Source organism: Eucalyptus grandis, chromosome 6 (assembly GCF_016545825.1).
Source record: "Eucalyptus grandis isolate ANBG69807.140 chromosome 6, ASM1654582v1, whole genome shotgun sequence".
In the NCBI taxonomy this organism is placed as follows: domain Eukaryota; kingdom Viridiplantae; phylum Streptophyta; class Magnoliopsida; order Myrtales; family Myrtaceae; genus Eucalyptus; species Eucalyptus grandis.
Window position 1 is genome coordinate 2,399,736 of NC_052617.1, and position 21,342 is coordinate 2,421,077.

General features: G+C 41.3%; 2 pseudogenes; one reads left to right on the top strand and one right to left on the bottom strand.

Moving 5' to 3' along the window:
- Positions 1-6,140: 6,140 nt before the first annotated feature.
- On the bottom strand, positions 6,141-7,764 carry LOC104430858 (annotated as a pseudogene).
- A 4,451-nt stretch (positions 7,765-12,215) lies between these two features.
- LOC120294567 lies at positions 12,216-15,687 on the top strand (annotated as a pseudogene).
- The last annotated feature ends 5,655 nt before the right edge of the window (positions 15,688-21,342 follow it).

Consider the following 21,342-nt stretch of genomic DNA (forward strand, 5'->3'; position numbering starts at 1 on the left):
TCAAATTTTGTGTGTTTCCTATATTGAATAGGAGATATGCAGAAAAATTAAAGGAGATATAGTCCAAGGCACCATCCTTGATTGACTATTTGCACTTCAGATTGCGTTTCACTGCTCATCCATGCAAAACAGAGCTTGAAGATCTGTCCATCGGAGAATGTGGCTCTAGGTTAATCGACATTTCCTATTTGAACTTCGGACATCACATTTTGTGGTTAGGATAATTTGCAGTTTCTTGAGACATTTGAAACGGATCTCCGATGGCTTGACAATCATCATATTAAAAAAGAGAGTAAATTTTATCGGTTGATCATAAATCTCTTAAATATTTGAGTATTATGACATTATGTTTGGGAACTACGAAAAATTGCAACGAATTCATAACCTATTATGATTTGTGAATCCATTCCTTTGTGAACTATTGAAGATCTAAGGAACTCTCTCTTTAAAGAGCCATTGTAATGTATCCTTGGCAAAAAGAGAATTATCAATCGAGATATTTATTTAACTATAAAATATGTTCCTCCTATAGTTAATCTAAATCCATTTTTCTCGAATAGTGAAGCTATTCGGGACATGTGATCACGAAGCAATCTTCTAATTAAAGCACAAAATCTGTCAGGATTCATGGAGGCGAACATATAATTGGAAGGATCGAGAAAAAAAACCACTCCTACAGATTTTTTTAGGAGCATCTCTTGGAAGTCAAGTCTAATCTCACCCCCAAAAGCTAATCACGCGATGCAAATGCATCCAAAATCGGTTTGCAGAAACCAATGTCAAAAGACAAAAGCAAGTTCGGTTTGCGATAAGACTAGATTCAACCAAACGCCCATTAACAAATCGGGGGCGGTTCTTGTTTATTACATCTTGGCTAAGTTAACTTCCTTTATAATGTTTCTCGGACACATTCCTAGATTTGCCTCGGAATTTGTTTGACGGTCCGCGCAAAGGGACACCCGTAAAAGCCCCGCCCTTGCATGTGTCCATCTAACCCACCTTTGGACTTAAAAAGAAGAGGGAGAGGGGAGGGAGGGGGGGGAACACATCAAGGACCACTCCGGGGGGGATTCTCCATTTAAAATTCGCACTCTCCCTTAAGGTTTCGCGATGAATGCTCAATCCAATTCTCGAGCTTTAATTGCTAAGAAAGATTAAAAAGAGAGAATGGCCGCCGCGAATGGCGGGGCAGCTGCTGCCATCTCGTCTGGTGGGAGTCAAAAGCTGCTGCCTTTTTGACTGTTTTCGACGACGGCACTTGGCACAGAAGTGGGAATCGCAATTGTATAGAGAGTTTTTCCGCTTCATTAATGTCCGTGTCGTCGTCGACATTTTATTTTATCTTTTACCTTCGTCCTGCTCCATGTCTTTGAGATCGACTGTTGACCCACCCCTTTGGCGCTTTCCATTATATTGGACTTTTCCAATATGGAAAAATATGATGAGGGAAATAGGAAAAAAATTGCACTTCTTATATCTTGAGATTTAACCTCTTCTATTTTACTTTGCAAGGTCTATATTTCCTATGCCAATTTAATATTGAAAGGTCAAGACATCATTAGACCTATTAGCGAGCGGGAGGGTTCTCATGGCTTCATATACAAGTGGAGACTTTGCCCTTAAATGGGTGCACAAATCAGATCGAGTCCTCACAGAGCGATCTACATTAAAGTGCCACTGAGAATGCAAAACTTAGAATCCAAAAAGCACGAGCAAGAACTTCTTTCCATTGGTTAAGAGGAATCTGCCACATTTTAGGTTTCATCATTTCAATTAACCGAAATTCATTGAAAACTATACATGCGTGCAGGATTCGGGGTTAAAATTTAATGTAACTCGTGCAAGGACATCATCATGGGGGGCCTCAATGAATTCACTAATATCAGTGATTCTAGTCTTAGACAAAAAGATCGGTTGGTTTTCACAAGTTTTGATACGACTCAACACCTTCATGAAATTAACATTTAAAATCCAAAAGTGATGTGAATTTATGGGAATTAAAAAATATTTATTTTGATGCGTTTAATCTAATAATGACATGATGTGAGGCAATCCAAATTTTGAAAAACAATAATAAAACAAAATAAATCAGAATCGACTCATTTGTTCCTTTTGTCGGTAATTCATTTGTTAACTAGAAAATGCTTTAGGAATTCCTTTAGGTCCAAAAAATAATAATAAAAGAGCAAAAGAAAAGAAGAGGGAAAGACCCCAGAAAAAAAGAAAGTAAAACCTAAATCGCCTCATAAAGGCCGCCACGTAATTTAAAATGAATTGTCAGATAATTAATAAACTATGTAATTAATAAAAAATACAGCGGTGAAAACGGATGAAAATCTCTTTTTCAAACTTTTTCCATTGAGTTGTCCTTGTTGCGTGCTTCTTTGTGCTCTGTGCTTTTAGTTTTTGGTAGCGTATTTCAACGTAAAAAGCGAAAGTAAAGATTTCTGATAAGGTGCGGAAATGTCATCATCGATCAAACGGAAAAGAGAGAGTAATTTCGGTGGATGTACGTACTGTATGCTTTGCTTTTATAAAAAAATATCACAAAAATCTTAAGCTACATCCACCGCGACATCAATATCCAAATTCATTTATCACCAAGACCTCCAAGTTTATATTAATGTGATAAAAATACCATCAATTTACTATAAAAAGTACCCCAACTTTATACTGGTATGACGAAAATAATTTTTGGTGCTAGAGGATTTTGGTATCACAATTGATATAATTTAGAATTTTTTGACAGCAACACAACATAAAAATGGTAGAGTTTAGGATTTTGATGGTATTAACCCATACTTTTATTAAATGAAAGAAATAAAGTATGGATGGCTTAACGTGAAAAGAGGTTTTTCTGCTAGAATTTAACAAGATGATAGAGTGTGAAGAAAATTCATATCAACTTCTATCTTCTCTTGATTCAAGAATTAAACTATTAGTAAATATCTTTGAAGTTTACCTAAATTCTATTATCTTGAAACTCTTCAAAAGGCTCTCTCGTTTGACTTTACAATGCTTTGAGTTTCCATCGTGTCCAAGGGTGATGTTGAAATGCTGACTTAACGAACTACCTAACAGGCCAAACAAATGGAAAATTCAAATGATGGGGCCTCCCCCCAACATTAGTAAAAGCCTTACCTACTTACTGGCCTCGTTTAAGGTCGAAGGTTCTCAGTCTTGGTTCCTTTGGGGATAATTAAATGAAGGTTGAAGTCACGGTACGACACTCCAAAGCCCTTTGTCAAACTAATAAGATGGTCCGGTTTCCCATTTCAACTCGTCGGATCAAGTCAATGCATATGCTGAAAGAATTGCCGACCTGGCTAACCGATTCGCGCCCTTAAAATTCAACCTTTCATATCCAACTAATTCAGCCTTCAAAGACATTTTCTAGAAAGGACTGACCAGCTCGAATCGAGCTCCGTTTCTTCTGGTTTGCGGAATAGATAACTCTAGGCATTGACATGAAATGGAAGCTGAATCTCGAAAAAGTTACGCTGATCAAGTAAGAAAACAAGGGATAATGATGACAAGTTAGAACGCTTTTGAGTTATGACATGGTACGAAATGAAATGGGGGAGGAGGTCCACTGTGCTTTTGGGGGGATGTAATGCTGGGTTTGGGAACCAGATTCTGTCCGATCGACCTGCCAGGGGGGCGCACACTCCATGCGTGAGTACTATAATGGTGAAACAACACGACCCACGGCTCTCTCTCTCTCTCTCTACGGCATTCGATCCAAGAAACATCATAACGACGATCCGAAACAAGACTTGTCAGATTCTCTTCCTTCCCCCGTTCGGATCGTGGACCACCCGGAGCAGGATGTGGTCTCTTCGATCCGGGCATTCGATGGGGGCCTCGCTGGGCCTAGGCTCATCATCCTCTTCTCTTAACTGAAAACCCTTGCGCAGTCCCCATCTCAGATAAATGCCAAATGCGCAATTCCTCCTCCCTCCCTCCCTTTTTACAGCAATTATTGCGAAAGCCTGCTGCGTCGATCTCCTTTGTGTGTTGCTCTTGCAGGGGCGTTATGAATGTGTTGTTTTCTGCAGTGAGAGGGCAAAAGGGTTTTCACTCTCGGTCGGGTCGCGTTGCTTGCCATGCGATGGGTAATATCTTAAGGTGGTGGTCCTCTTCGGAATGATTGCAAGAGGCCAAGGTCCCAACAACATTCCGGTCTCGCAATTCATGTAGTGGTACTATGTAGCGTATGTACCACCCCCTGTCGAGCTTCTGGCATTTTGCCTGCAGGGCTTTTAATGGCGAGTTGGCTGGTTTGCGAGAGATGGGGGTCGATATTTTCAGGGTTTCTTTTGTTTTTGTTTTGCGCGCGGACGTCCTCGTTCTTGGAAGAGTTCTCCACTGCCGAAAGAAATATGATAATGTACTTTCGTCTTAACACTTGAGATTCCTTTCCAAGGGTCGGAATGAACTGAACAGAAACATGCTTTGCTCGGTCGCGTTTCAGTGTGTCTTGATCCGTCTGCACGCAGCTTTTGAGGTTGGTTCTTGGCGATTTAAGCTCTGTATTCTCTTGCTTCCGAGTCCACCGCAAAGCATGCGTATTTGACTAATGCTCTCTAGATTGTAGGTCTTAAGATTAGTGATGGTATGAACGCGCGGGAACATGAAACCCGTTTCAACAGCATCTAAACATCAAAACATGAATGAATCCGACCTGGCTCGATTTTTTCCACGACGATGTAAATATCAACTTAGAGTTGACAGACCGGGACCATGAATCTTCTCTAAAGAAAATCGACTAACATGCTCCAACTTTTCCGCTTCAGTTCGTATGAAGTAGATGTGCATACATCGCGCGGGGGTTGGGGGTACCTCAATTGTACATTGTCCTGTCACGGCCTTACTGGGCCTCGTGTCCCTACTACTGAGGCCCATTATGTTGGCAACGCCTGACCCGTTTAGAAGTCCGGGTGGAGAGGACGGATGCTGGCCCGGCCCATTGTCTCTTCCTTGTTTCCTCGATCCTTAGCTCGCAAACGGGGAAACGATTCGTGCTGTTGTTTTGAGCGCTATTATGTCCCAGCAACAAGTGACAAGCCGATGGACATGGCTCGACTATTTCGGGCGAGTTCGAACTTGAGCGTCCTACACAATTATTAAATTGAATTTAGACCATTGCGTTTTGTTTCGGAAATTTGAGAACATGAGAGGATTGAAAAGCCGGAAGATTTTAAAATCTTTTGTGGGTATAATAACCAGAAAATTTCAAAATCTGGTGTGTTTTCCTCTCAATTATAGGACTGAAGATGGCGGGCGCCACGCAGTCCCACGGGAGCTCAGGCAATGTGATGTGGTTCGCTTGAAGGCCCCAGCTACCGTGCCGTAGTCGCCTAAGAGAGGCAACCCCTGCGAGGTGGTTGCAGCTTCTGTAGTAGGGGGCACTGGCAGTGGTGTCGTCGCTTCAGCTTCCGAAATTTTTGCTTTCTGTTTTTTGTCTTTTTTTTTTTTTTTGTCTTTTGTTTTTTGTTTTTTTTTCTGAAAGAGCTTGTTTATCCGAGTTGAGTTGAATGATGTATCTTTCACGCCTCTGGGCTCCTAATAACTTACTCTCTGTTGCTCTTTTTCAAATTTATCCGGGTTTCTCCTATTCAACATAAACTATCAAATGTAGAATATATGATGATTTTTATTCTATGGACCCTTTTATTGAGGTGACCAAATGTCATTGCTCATCGTTCGCTTTTGATAAGCGAAGTGAGATGAAATGGGAATAGAATTGGCAATCGTGTTCCTCAAGCGCTATAACGGCAGGTTTTCCTTGCATTCTCTCTTGCTAAGCCATGCTAATGCCAGAGAACTGCAAAATTTGACGGCTGAAAATTTTCAGAAGCCTTCTGAATGATATAAGACTTATATTCCATCCTGAAATTACTATCTTTCAATCACTGTCATGATCAACCAGAAAGTTATTATGTCTGCGATCCCCTTTAAGCCACCGGAAATGCAGAAGACCAATCAAAAAGTGGCACCACGTCAGACGAAAGTCGCGTAACTTTTTATCTCAATTAAAAGGCCACTTTTCTGTTATGCAACTTAATGCCAAGTACTTCCTCCATACATCAGAAGAACTACAGGCTTCGAGAAATTGTTGATGCTGGAGAAGAAACCATTCACTGAGAAGCGGGAAAGGCATCGGCCAACATGGAACCGAGGCGAACCTGACTGGTGGTGGTGAGGTGAAGATGATCCGTCTTCAGGTCCAGGCCCTTTGCGTCCACGTACTTCACATTGGGCAGCGTTATGCCAAGCTGCGCGCTCCTCACCGTGTCCACGAATTTCCCTTCTCCTGATGCAAGGGCCACCTGAGATCAAAACACCAAAACACATACTAATGTCAAGGGTGACGAAGCTAGTAAAAACGTTATTCTGTGTTGCTCGCGAAGGGCTGCCTTGTCGATAGATCAATCAAGTTCAATCATTAGGAGGATGGTGGAGCAATCGATTGTCTTAACATAATTTCGAGACTGATAGCATATGTTAAGGGCTTGAATCGTAGTACTCTCCTATTTGAGAATTCTGTCCATCGCTCCTACTTCATTGAGACAATGGGAAGTTAATGAAGTGCAATTCAAAGCTTGTGTCAAGATCGTCTGAATCCCATAGGCTTAGTTCCAAGGTCCTGAGATTGACCCTTTTAGACTTTGGCAGCTTCTTGGGAATTTGGATAGTGGCTGCTGTCTATTACTATTAAATATAAAAGGTCTTCCACAGGTAATATGACCGGTGGTTAAGATAATTCAAATTTCAAACTAGAATTCTAGATGATCATACAACTTAATATGATTAGCCTTACCTAGGCTAATTTGCGACATTCATATATTGGACCGGAATTATTTTTACACATACGATGCCTCCAAAAAACCATAATCACTAAATTTAAAAGTGAAGCCTCGATCATGATTAAGTAATTGATTTCTCCATATCCTAAGATGTGAAACATGTTTTTGTGACATGAGTAACACCTTGCTTTTGGTTGATTATCAGCAAAAGGACGCTATAGCATACTTGAGTAACCAAAGATATATGCAACATTCCGTAGAAGAGAATCTAATCACATCGAAAACTTTAAGATTAAAAGAACCAACATGAAAACATGACCGTTGATCGTTACAATAGAAAGATGATGAACAAGCTCTAATTAAATTTTACCTGGATTATGAGAAGAGAAGGGCTGTTAAGATCGGTGCGAATGTCCCCGATGAGCTTCTCCATGTTGGTCCTGTACGCCTCAGCCTCCGCCTGAACCACCGTGTCGCTTTCCCTTGATACCAAAGCAACGCCCTTATGGTGCCCCCGCTCTTTACGGCCGCTGTGGCTCGACTCACCATCTGGTTGTACAAGGGGGTCCCGCGGGCCCACTGCGCGATCTTGGTCCCGCCGACAGCGCAGGGCACGAGCCCCACCACCCCGAGCTTGGGGTCTTTGGATTTGATGGCGTTGGCGAAACTCATCCCAGGGCCGACCCACAGACACGATCCACGTCGATGTCCGCGTGGAGCGGTTCCGCTGCCTCAGACCAGGTGAGCTGGGCGCTGAGCCGAGTATGGACGGGTTGGGCCTGCACTGCGGCGGCACGAAGCCGTTCCACTTGTCGTTCTCGACACCGCCTCGCCCAGCCATGTTGCTCTGGCCGGCGAGGATGAATATGTCCTGAGGGAGCGTGTCTCCTGAGCTCGGACGGAGGAGGAGGGCCAGGAGGACGGAGAGCAGAGAGTAAAAGATTGGGATCGTCATTGTGCTAGGAAGCGACAATGAAAGAGATTGATTTTCGACTGGAGAAGAGATGAGAAAGATCTTTTATAGTGTGTCCGAACCGGAGTAGGGTTTGGCCGTAATGGCTATAACATGGTTGACGTAAAAGTGGGGAATGTCCTAGATTATGCTGTCCCCAATAAATGTGGCTGTTTAAGGAAACAAAACTGGTGCCAGCTCTGTTTCGAGCAACGAAGGCTTGCTTGTTTTAGGAAAGAATATCAGAATGCCGTCCCCAATAAATGTGGTTGATTTGCTAAAGTATTATTTCCTCACTGACTGGCCCGGATGGAATTCGGTAAAAAGGGAGTAATTACCGGAAAGATTCTGATAAGTTTATTCATTTCAAGGTGGCGGGGGAGATAGAATTAATCGCAACGTTCCAACTTTATCTGAATTCTATATTCTGGTCTCGTGGAAAATCATTGGTTAGCGTTCAACTTGAGTTTGCTAGAACCATGGCGTTTAATTCGTTCCATCATGCGATTATGGGCTGAGGACAAATGATGTTCGTACAGGCTTGCGTTGGAAGTGAGGAGACCGTATTCGACCGGTGAATCCCGATATAATCTAAGTCAGCAACGGATATAGCCTTTCTAACTAGTGTGTCAATGGCCAGAGAAATCGTACATTAGTACCCTCTGCCGGTCACGAACTGTTGGTACGATAACACTCGCGAGTCGAGTGTGAGAAAAGAGTCAACTCCCATATGACTCTCAAACATGTCCTTACACACACACACACACACACGTGTATATATATATATATATTTATATGTATGTATGTATAGGTGTGTGTTCATACGGACTGGTTTTCGTCATGCAATGCCCCCGCTTTAAAATTGATCGGCATCGTGTTGATTGTACCTTTAGCGTCTGTTGTGATTTTGAAAATGTGCATTGGTTGATACATAAATATGTAGGGATCATACGAAATTGGAGCCACTGAAGGCTCGATATCATGTATCTATCGCGATTTCGTGGGGAAGTTGATGAATAGAGTGGCGAGATCAGTGGCGTTGTCGCTTGCCTTGGTGGTGGAAGCTTTTTGCCTTAAGCTCTCTGGCTTCTTGATGGCCGTGACTTAGTCAATGCCTTGCGGAGTTTAAATCAATTCATGTGAGAAGCATGATCTTATCTTGAAATGCTAAGATATGTAATTGTCATTCTCAAATATCCGTATAACCCATTGTCTTAGAGAGGCCAATTTAATGACGGATTGGGTTGCTAAAGTCTATTAGAGAGACTCTTCACCTCCGAATTGAGCTTTGTCCCCTCCCTATCCCTTTTGGGAGCTCTTATGTACTAAAGCACATATATTGGGCTCTACTATCTTTCCTAGTGATGAAATATTTCAATTCTTGACAAAAAATGAAATAAAAAATCACACGTATTACTAATGATCGATTACCCATTAGAGAAACTGAGAAATGCCACTTGATCTAACAACGCACCCAATAGATTGTTAGCCACAAAGATTAATTTATGGAGAAATCAATTTGTTGTACTTTTAATGATGCCACTTGATCTAATCACGCACTCAATAGATTGTTAGCTACAAAGATTGAATTATGGAGAAATCAATTTGTTGTGCTTTTATTTTGCTCTTCTCGGATTTGGGGATAATTACCAAAAAGGTTATAAACCTATTGTGTGTATGCTGATTTAGTCATAAACTTTTTAATTTGGCTAATTTAGTTTTAAGTCTTTTGATAATTTATCAATGTAATCATTCCGGCCATTTTTGATCAAAAGTTGTTGACAAAGACATTAGCTATCTTACATATGCTACGGTTTGCACTGTTGTAGATAGAGAAATAGATATTAGTACACTCTACTAGTTGTGAATAGTATGTAAACACTCTTGAGTGAGTGTGAGAATTGGTACAAAATATGAGGAATCCTTTTATCTTTCTATTCTCTTCCCTTCTAATTCTCAAAGGAGTCTTGTTTTGTTGAACATTGAGAGATAAAAGAAGCTATTACAATTGACGGAAATATTAGGCCCATTAAAGGCACGAAGATAGAGGGTAAGTTGTCAAGTATTGTCATAGAATCGGTACCTCGATTTAATAGTTATTCATGTAATTGTTATTAATATATATATATATAATAAGTGCAAGAAATGAATAATTAAATATATAAGATTTATTCTTCTTTATCTTCCTACACGAAAAAAGAATGAGTGTACTTAAGGCTTCACTTGACTTAATAAGTGAATTTTAATTCAAAGGGAAAAAAACGTGAAACTTATATAACTCACTCAAAACACCCTTTAAAGGATTATGTGGTTTGATTCGGTCATTTATGAACCTTTAGGTAGTATCTTATTCAATATTTGTTCAATTACTCTTTTACTTGCGAATGCAATTTAAGCATTAGGTTCGGCAATAATGATATCCCCCAATATTCCAAAACCAGCAATCGCCCGTTAGAAATAGGAGGTGTTACCAAATTGAGTTGAGTGGATTTTCATGGGCATAAATTATTTTTTATGCATACAAAAGGATTGATACATAGAAAATCTTTTATGGGATTAATAATTATATAAAACGATAGATATTTTAGCTCTTTGTGTTAAGCTTGAGCTTCATTCTTGTATACGTGCTTCTTCGAAAGCATACACCAAGATTGAAGGTTAAGATTTTACGTAGGACGGCCATGTCCATGTCAATGAATCTTGGTTCAAATTTGGCTAAAAAGATTATATTGGCAAGTCATTGAAGAATTTGGATTAAATTGATCAAATCAAAAAGTTTAAGACTGAATAATATCCGCACAACATATTTATAATTTTTTAGTAATTTTTCCTCAAATTCGTACATGTGAAGAAGAAGACTACTCCTTATCAACGGAGACTCAAAGCATGGGAGTGAAAAAGCCCACTCATTTATATCAGGATTTCTTTAATTTATTTTATGGACACTCTTGTGAGTGCCCGTAAAGTTGAGATAAAGAACTTCCGCATCCATTCCCCCCATGGGAACCATTAGAATATTATGGGCCGGCTTTGGGTCCGCCCATCATAGGCGGATTCGAAACGGACCAAGTTCTAACGAATCCCACTTGTACCTGATTGGCTTGACTTAATCTTAATTTTTTTTAAGGTCGGAAATAACTTTTTTCTTTCAAAGTGCATTACTAGTAAAAAGTTTCTAAACATAAAATATCCTAAAGGAGTTGGGGAGGCTTACATAGTCAATTATGAGTCAATTATGAGGAAGGATTCCTTTTTGGTGGGCTTTCTTAATCCAATCTACTAGGTGGTTGGCTTATCGGGGACAATGGGCTATTGTGACTCCTTTTAACTAGGCTAAGGAGCTTTTGCATTCCTTGTGAGGTTTCAAAGAGCCCATGGACTTTGGTTTGCGCCTGGTAAGAGCTCCATCATCGTGGTATCAGTTAACATCTCCATACGCTGATCAATTAAATGCTTTAGTTCAGCATCTTCGATTAGACATAACAAAGTCTCTTTCACTGCTAGGTTTCCATGCCGAGGGCTAAGAAGGCTTGCGCTCTTTTTTACAAATCCAGTGATGAGCGTACCATGTGAACTGCAGCACGCTCCAGTCAATCCATCCATATTCAAAGCCCCCATATAAGTACAAAAATTGTTGCAGATCAATTTATACAAGCAATTTTGATCATGCAACCTGGAGAGTACACATACATTAAACTTTCTATGCACCGATTAAGGATACAAAAGATTATGATTAAACAATCTCATTGTACCTTGAACTCAATTTATCACATCAAAAAGAGTCTCAATTCCCTCGTAAAAGCACACTTGACTCTTATTTGCATTCGCAATTAGATCATAACCATTTAAAGTAGAATACATGTGTCCATGTAAATCCAAGTTGGCCCTCTTTCCTACTTGAATCTCTTGATCTGAGACGAGTCACATTCTTAACATGCACGGAAGGCCGTGCGATTCTTAGCCGGAGGAAACATGCAAAAGTAGAGGTCCCTATATCAAGACTTCGAAATACGGTTGAAAGTTCTAACATCTTTAAAAGTCTCACATTAGCCCTTGGTGACACGTGTTGCCTCCTACGCTGACTAGGCCGCTTATGCCAGCATCTTCTTCTTCACTTACAGATTTGGCCCGAACTCATATAATTGACAAAATATTCTACAGACCTCCGAAAAAGCGGATGACATGTCATTGGAAAACTTAGTCTGAATTTTTTTTAATGGCATAATTTAAACAGTATAATATAAGCCTTGGCACTTCTTTCTTGGAATTAGGTAGCGAATTATTGAACGACAGCGCCCGAGAAACAATCAACGCTCAGCTTCAATATCAGCCACGGGTTTTGATGGTAGCGGGAGCCATACCTTTCGCTCCCGTGATAAGACTATGACCCAAACACAAAAGCAGAAAACGTCAAAGGTTTCACGGCCAATTTATGCCCCACTTGAACCCAACGAATGCACCCAATTGATTGCTAGCCACAAAGATGAACCTGTGGAGATATCAGTTTTCTGTGCTCATCTCTTTTGCTCTTCCAGAAAACAACTCCACCCATACCAGAATCTTTTCCTTTTTTCCCTGATTTTATGCGCACGCTGGTGGGTGCCTATACCAAAATCAAGACCCGCAACACCTTGCGTCTCTGTACCCATTCCATCTCTCTCTCTCTCTCTCTCTCTCTCTCCACAAGGCGGCCTCCAACAGATGTTGTCCATGGAAGACACGTGGGTGTACATCCTCTCGGCGACCTCCCTCCTCTTCCTTCTCTACCTTTTCAAATTGCAGAGAAGCAGCAAGAGAAATCTCCGCCGGCCCCGCCTTCACTCCCATCATCGGCCACCTCCACCTCATAAAAGAGCCTATCCACCGCACCCTTCAGTGCCTCTCCGACCGCTATGGCCCTGTCCTCTCCCTCTCCTTAGGCTCTCGGCCCGCGGTCGTCATATCCTCCCCGTCCGCGGCCGAGGAGTGCTTCACCAGGAACGACATCGCCCTCGCCAACCGCCCCCGCACGCTCGCGGGCGAGATCATGGGATACGGCAACACCACCATCGGCAGCGCCCCCTACGGCCCCCACTGGCGCAACCTCCGCCGCCTCACGGCCGTGGAGATCCTTTCGCCGCACCGCCTCACCGGCTCCCTCGCCATCCGGCAGGAGGAGGTCAGGCACCTCATGAGGAGCCTCTACGAGGCGGCCTCCTCCTCCCAGGGCGGTGGTTTTGCGAGGGTGGAGATGAGTTCGAGGCTGCAGGAGCTGTCCTTCAACATCATCATGAGGATGATCTCTGGGAAGCGCTACTCTGGGGCCGCCGTCGACGCTGGCGACGCCGAGGTGGCGAGGGAGTACAGGGAGTTGATAAAGGAGGAATTCGAGCTGAGCGGAACGGACCCGGGCGATTTCTTGCCGGTGCTGAGGAAGGTGGTGGACTTCAAGGGTAGAGAGCGGAGGATGGTGGACGTGGCCAACAGGTTCGATGTGATCTTGCAGGGGATGATAGACGAGCACAGGTCGAGAAGGAAGAGAAGCGATGCCGACGGCAGTCGAGAGGAGGAGAGCAAGACAATGATCGAGACGATGCTCTCGGAGGGCTACTCGGACGACATCATCAAAGGCCATATCAATGTACATGTTCTATTCACTTGATTTATGCATACAGAGTGCCATTTTTTTTTAATTATTAGATTCGGTTGAATCTAACTAATACCCTTCATTTAATAAATAAATTTACTTAATATATAGGATTACAAAAATTTAATATAATTAAAAAATGACATGTTGATTACATAAAAAGATTTTGCTAACATAACAGTTATTGAGTCTTTGAGAATAACAGTTTATTGTGAGTAACAAATTTTTGAAAAAAAATGGATCCTACAACAATTTGTAATTATTTGTGATTTATAATAGATTGTTATTCTCATAATAAATTAAAAACTGTCATGTAATCATTAAAAAAAATGAGAGGCCAGCAAATTTTAGTTTTTCATGGGTATACCATGAAGTGAATAAAACTTTGACTCATTCCCAAGCAAATATTTTTCTTTAATCCTTGCACCTGGATGACGGATTAGAATCAAAGTATACACGTATCTATATGAATTAGGATCGTTAGCAATGACTTGTTTTGTTTGGATACCACAAATCTGACAATTGATGTTAATTTAAATATACTTGACTTTGCTTGATAGAGTTCGAAACTGGTTTCATGTATTAGTCATTGTGTCCTTCTGTATTGTATATGCGCTGAAAGGTCTTATTTTTCTTTTCTATTTTGAGTAATAAGGTCTTGTTTCTTACCCTTTAATATATGATTCGAATCGATGCAAACCCAATGCTTATGCTAAATCACATGGGCCTCATATGGGGTTCATCTCATCCAATTGTGGATGTGGGTTGCGTTCACATCTAATGATTCATGTGAATCGGGATCATACCTGATTTTTTCTTTCTTGAATGGTAGCCGCTATCTAGATTGTTGTTCATTGAAAAGATGAAAGAGGAGACAGGTCAGAAGGAAAGAGCTCGTAAAAATGTCAATTAGTCAAGTCCATGGATCTTTAGTCATGTGTGCAGTAAATGGCTTAACTGGGATCCTCATTTTCTTTTCCTTGAACTTACGCATGTTTTTGCAACTTCGATGGATTCAAGCTGTTCGAACCATAGAAAAGTATGTTGCCTAAAATAACTTGCCATCATCGACAAGCTGCGGTGGAAAATTGACATGGTGAAAAGTCATGCCGTTCGGAGGCAAATTTCGTTTTAAAATGGTGGCAAGGAGGCAAGATCTTTTCCACGCCATCCTCTGGCAGAGGTTGACATTAGCTCGAATTAATAGAAATTGGAATTTGAAACACTTCTATGTCTAGATGATGCATGAAACAGATAGAGTTTGCACTTTACTTAAACTGAATCTATTCCTTTTACATTTGCCTCTTCACGTCTTAACATGATTGTTCTTCGATTTCGAAAGCTAGTTTCATCTATTTTTGAAAGAACTGAGTATATCCTTAATTTCTTAAACACAATTTTCGGCAGTCAATAATAAGTGCGGGTACAGACACATCTGCGGTGACAATAGAATGGGCCATGTCCCTCTTGCTCAACCACATGGACGTCATGAAAAAAGCTCAAGTAGAACTAGACGACATTGTTGGCCGAGACCGTCTAGTTGATGAAGCCGACACCCACAAGCTGCCTTGCCTTCATAATATCATCAATGAGGCGCTTCGATTGTTTCCACCAGCGCCACTCCTAGTGCCTCATGAGTCTGCTGAGGATTGCACAATTGGCGGGTTCGACGTGCCCCGAGGCACCATGATCCTGGTTAATGCGTGGGCAATTCAAAGAGACCCAAAAGTGTGGGACGATCCCACAAATTTTAAACTGGAGAGGTATGAGGGATTGGAAGGTGATCATGCCTACCGACTATTGCCGTTTGGGATGGGGAGGAGAAGTTGTCCTGGTGCTGGCCTTGCCAATAGAGTGGTGAGCTTGGTCCTGGCGGCGCTTATTCAGTGCTTCGAATGGGAACGAGTTGGCGAAGAATTGGTGGACTTGTCCGAGGGGACGGGACTCACAATGCCAAAGAGAGAGCCATTGGAGGCCTTGTGCAAAGCGCGTGAATGCATGATAGCTAATGTTCTTGCGCACCTTTAAGAAGGTCGTTGTCTAATGAATTTACATTGGTGATGTATCTCCAATGTTTTTGAATAATCAAATAGACTGAAAATAGGCCAGTGTAGCTTTAGGAATGATCGTGAGCATCAATAGCATCCTGAGGAGGCCAATGCAGCTTTAGGCCTTTCTCTTAGGAGAAAAATGATGGTTTATATAGGTACTGGCAACATTGTTCATCCCTCTCTCTATATTTTGGGCATTTGTTGTTGCACCGGTAACGGATATGGTTGGCCTGGCATACTGAGTTATCATGCCTTGTTGAAATCCGTTCCAAAATGAGAGTTTGATGGAATTCGCAGGTAGACAAAAGATGTCCAAAACATTGCAAAATGATGGGTTTAAATACGACATGAAAAACTTAAGAAGTGTACAATTTTAGCATCCCTTAAAAAATTAATGGACTAAGGTTAATCTCTCGAAAGATTATAGTATGGAGATCCTTTAACATGATAACTCAAACGAATTTGATCTGTATTACTTGAAGTCGTGTAATGAGTATCGTCTCACTCGTGTCCGTTGGTTTAAAAATTTGGGTGTCCAATGGTTGGCCCATAGACCGAGCTCAAAATCCTTTTAAAACCATATTTGAATTTTTTAGTTTAGTTTACATGTTATTAATATCCGTAAGCTTGTAATTTATCGGTCAAGGCCCCTGAAAGAGCGTAAAATTGTTTGCCATCTCGGGCCCTATGGCGTGTGACATGAACAACGCAAACGTCTCACGATGGGACTGCAAAAAGCACTCCCATTTCCACCGACGTTGCAGCTTCTATAGCGGGACGGCCGCCTCGCATCCCTCAACATGAAGCAGGCTAGCTCCTCCTCTCGTCGAAATCAATGGGTCGACCCCTCTTTGGGAGGTTCAAGCTATAATACTGCCGGATCCGGCAAAGGCGATCTGGGACATGCAAGTGTGGAGGGAATGATCGGAGACTCTCGCCACGAGATGGGTCTCCGAGTTTAGCAAATGATAGGGACGACGATGGTGTTTTGGCATTCTAGGCACTTCCCAACGCTCTACCATGAGCTAAGGGATTGAATTATTTATCGAAAGCTCATCATTAAGTCGGATGCTAGCACTGGTGTTCAACTTTGCATCTTAGTACTCTATTGAAGGGAATTACAGGTAACGATTGATTGAGTTTTCTTCAAACATGCTCTCCTCTGATGCAAATTCTGGTGACGGAGTGTCTCTCTAGCTGTTTTATCTTGTTTTTCGAATGATTTGTCCACCAACTCTTTACTGCCCTATGTACTAATCACTACTCGATCTATATTTACTTCCATAGAAAAGGAGCAAGAGATGGAGGAAAATGTCGCCCGTGAGACAAAATGTTACGTTCTGTACTAGTTGGTGCTGATTGGACCCTAAAGTAAATTTGACAAATAGGTGATTAGAAAATAAACAAATTTAAGGATTGTGAGATAGAGAGTCAACAAGGTAGCAGTCCAATTGTAAATTATTCCAGAATATGAGGAATCTTTTTATCTTTCCATTGTCTTCCCTTTTAACTCTCAAAGAAGTCTTAGCATTCAAAAAAAAAATAAAAAATCTCAAAGAAGTCTTGCTTTGTTGAACATGGAGAGACAAAAAAGCCATCACAATTGATGGAAATACCAGGCCCACTATAGGCACAAAGACAAGAGGGTAAGTTGTTAAAAAAAGTTGTCCTAAAATCGGTACTTCTATTTAATATTTATGGCCGTTGTTGTTAGAAAGATATCTTAGAATAATTATAATTTATATATAGTTAATTAGGGTATATATATATATATATATATATATATATATATTAAATAATAAGTGTGAGGAATGGATAATTAAATAATTGAGACTTATTCTTCTTTATCTCTCTATATGAAGTATAGAAATATACGTGTGATAACTATTTTGTTAATTATTTATATACTGAGTGTTTCCACACCTAAATTTAACAAAAAATTTAAATTATTTATAAATAAACAACTTACAGCATAAAATTATCATGCTTTCAAGTTTGAAACAAAACGCCTGCGGCTCTCTACAACTTGACGCCTGTGGCTTCTTCTCTTTCGTAGGGTTTTTAAGCCACTTCATGCATGCCCGCGGTGGCCGCGCTGGTTCAGAGCCTGTTACCCCAATGCAGAGGGGGAGAGATCGAATCTTCGTGGACGCAATGCTTCATTGCATAACGCGTGACTTACCGGCGTTTGGGGGTCAGCGGTGGGGGCGCCCGCGCCCCAGGGGGTTTACTCCACTGCGAAGCGGCGTGCGGAGGTTCCTGGCTACCAAAAAAAAAAAAAAAGAAATTCGTGTGCCCAAAGGTCAAATATTTGACTTGGGCCCACCAGCTCTTTTGGCTCCATGTGTAGAGAGATTTGCTTCCTTTCTTCTACGTGCAAGGACTTTGGTGACTCTTGTAAGAGAAAATATTGGGTACGTCTTATGTAGCCAGCGTGGCAAACAAGAAGGCGGTCGCAGCGCGACACGTGTCTCCGTGGGACCCACGTTCTGAAGAGAAAAATAGGCGCCAATTTAAAAAAATTTCAGTCGTGGCTTTCTTTCTTCACGCCTCTCTCTCTGCCCATTGCTCTCTGTGTCCGACGAACTCCCTCTCTCTCTCCACCCTCTCTTTCCGACCGGCGAACCACCGCGAGCGACCGGCGAACCAGGAGGATACCGGCGAGACGACCGCGAGCAACCGACCGGCGACCTCCCTCTTTCCGACCGACCGGCGTGCGACCTCCCTCTCTCTCTCTGCCTCCCTCTTTCCGACCGGCGAACCACCGCGAGCAATCGACGAACCAGGAGGATACCGGCGAGACGACCGCGAGCAACCGACCGGCGTGCGACCTCCCCTCTCTCTCGGCCCTCTCGAGTTTGAGTTCGCGGATAAACTGTCTACTGATTTGTTATTTTCTCTGCAACATTCTTTCGAGCGAACGCTCCCAAAATCCAGGCACTTTCTCAGTTTTTGTTAAGCTCTACAAGCAACATTCTTTCAGCGAGTGAACACTCCCAAAATTCCGACACTTTCTCAGTTCTTGTCAAACTCTACAAAAGAAAAGAAAAATTATGTCCACGCCAAAAGAGAGCTTCGGATTCCACTTTTTTGGGTGAACCAAGTGGATCCAAGAGGCCATGCTTGGATCAAAACATGTAGGCTCACTCTTTCCGTCTTAATGTTTCAATGCTTGATTAATTGTTTGATGATCGTGCTGGTTTCAGCTTTGCTCGAGCTCTTGAGTTGAAGATGCGAAGCCTGAAGTTCTTTTTTTTGGTCAGATCGAAGCCTGCGTTGAAGTATAGCATTTTGTTAGCATTTGTTTGTGGGGTTGTGCTGCAGCTTTAATGTGAAAACTTACATATATCAAATGTTGTCGTCTTAAATCTGCCATGCTATTTCGCATTACGCCAATTGCAGGACTTTCTCCTTATTGGAATTGAACCCTGTTAGATTTTTTTACCTAGCAAGTGATCTGTTATCATTCCCTATGCTCTCCTGCTTGCTAAATTATCCTATCTTGCCTTTTTTTGTTCTTTCTTCTGCTGATCTCCACACAGTCAAGAATGGAAAGGGTCTGAGAGGGGTTTCGTGCCAAGTAGTTGTTTTATGTTGGAGGATGGCCAGAGAGGTAATACAAGTAAAGTAGCCTACTTGGACATACAAATACTGTTGTCATTGTATATCGATTGCTGATCTCTTCGATTAGAAGTCCAGTCAGTTTCTGGATAGAAATCCGCACGAGTAACTTGCTGCAAGATATATAGAGAACTATCGTTTGAGTGGTAAAAATGACCTGTTGACAATTCTGGGGTTTTCCTCTGAAATTTTTTTGCTGAGAACATGATTTAGGCTTTTCATGTTGTTATGGAGAGTATGGATCAAAAGAAGATACAAAATTTCAAAGAAGTGCCCTGGACATAATTATCTGCTTGAATCCTGGAATATGTGGTCGATGACAGTTTGCACGTAGTAGGACAAAAAGATATCTGTGATGTGAAACTAGAATGTGATGGATACATGACAGATGATTTTTGCTTATGTTCTTCTATTGCTCTTTGCTGGACAGATCAGAAAAGTGGTGGAGCTTCTTATATCTCGCTGGGCTAACAATCTTCAAAGGTGAATATAGTTCAATTGGTTTGTTGGCAGTATCTTATATGCATCAAGTGATTCCTCTAGTAGAATTGTGATCCATATTGTCTCTCCAACTAAAAAAATCATCAAGTATCATGTGCCATCAATCCATGATTCTCTTTGGCAAAGTGTCATACCTGCGCATAGCTGTTTTTTTTTCCTCTTTTTATCGCTGAAAGTGGTGCATTTAGAGATAGCTGCTGATTGACTTTACTTGCTTCTGCTATCTATGAACTGGATTAATATGTATTCCAGCTTTACGTTGACTTTTCTATGTCGCGTTAGGTCAAGGGAATGCATCTGATTAGTCTGGTAATTGATTCTGACATTCATATGCACTAGTACCTAAAGTGTTACGAATGGATATTTGTCTATTTGTTATGAATAAGTCCACAAGACAGCAGTTGTTCACGGTGTCAATTTCCATGGTGTAGCTAAGTGGAGAATATGGAGAGTGCTCTCAAAGCAATGCAGCAACGGATAAGCTCATTGGAGAATGGTTTCGGAAACTGGTAAGATGAATAGAGTTTATAAAATTTCCACGTGTCGTTGACTGTTTGAACTGCATTCATTGAGCACAAACTTTACACAATATCTTTTTTATTAAGTAAGTCTTCATTTTATTGGACAACCCGTGGAAAAAAAAAAAAAAAAAAAAAGGAGGTCACATCCCGTACAAGTCCATTGCAGCATACTGTCCCACATATACAGCTGGATCATGGTGCCAAACCTTCCTGTATTTGTGAAATTTTCGATAGGATTAGTCTGCTATCCCTAAATTAACATTTATCTGTTGAGCAATGACCCTTCTACTCGGCACTGTCGATCACTAAGGGGAACTTTTGTCCCTGCTCGATGTAAAGGATGGGAGATCCTTTGAGCAATCTATCATAATAGGAAAGCTTGATAACTTGAGAATAATTCATCAGGTTGACTTTCAATCTGATGACCCCACACTGAATGACAACATGACATAATAGTCTTCCACATCTACACTACCAGTAGCAACAGCAAAATACTACCCAGAAAAACAAGATGCAAACTCAAATACCATGCCACCGGATTACAGCAAAGCTAGCCAACAAGAACTCACCAATTTCTCCACAAACACTTAACACCAGCAGTAAGAGTCTTGTTTCCAAAATCTGCTTTAAGAATACACACTTAAAAAGCAAGTACATTTGAGATTCTTCATGTTTTCCACATAGCACACAGGTGCTATCAATGTTAGACCAAGTTTTCACCCTGTCCAATGTGTGCAACCAACCTATTATATTGGTTCTTTGGAAACGGTGACTTGTCAGATTAAGAAAGCGGTGAATATGGGAAATCCCATAAATGTGAAGCAAATTGAGATGTAGAAGAAATTTACTGAACTACAAGTTTGGTTCATTGACTCATTTTTCTTCGTTAGAAATGCATTCAAATAGCAGGTAACAGAATAATCTCTTTATGAGAGGAATGGTTAGAATAGCAGTTGGGACATCCCTTTCAAGCTATTGGTGATTGGATCTGAGCTGCCTCGTTCTTCTTTATCTTCAATGAAAGATGGAAAAATGAAGAATATATTCTAGGATCAACATCAAAATATTTAGGCCTAATGTGGGAAAGTCCTAACTATGATATCACAGATGTGGATCAAACCATTTCTAGTTCTTCAAATAGTATCTTCTTGTTTGGAGCTTGCACATGCGATCTTGGAGAAGATAGTGCTTGAAAGTAATTTGATCAAGAGGAATGCTGGATTACAACTTGTGTAGTATAGCTGTTATTGTAATTTTAGCC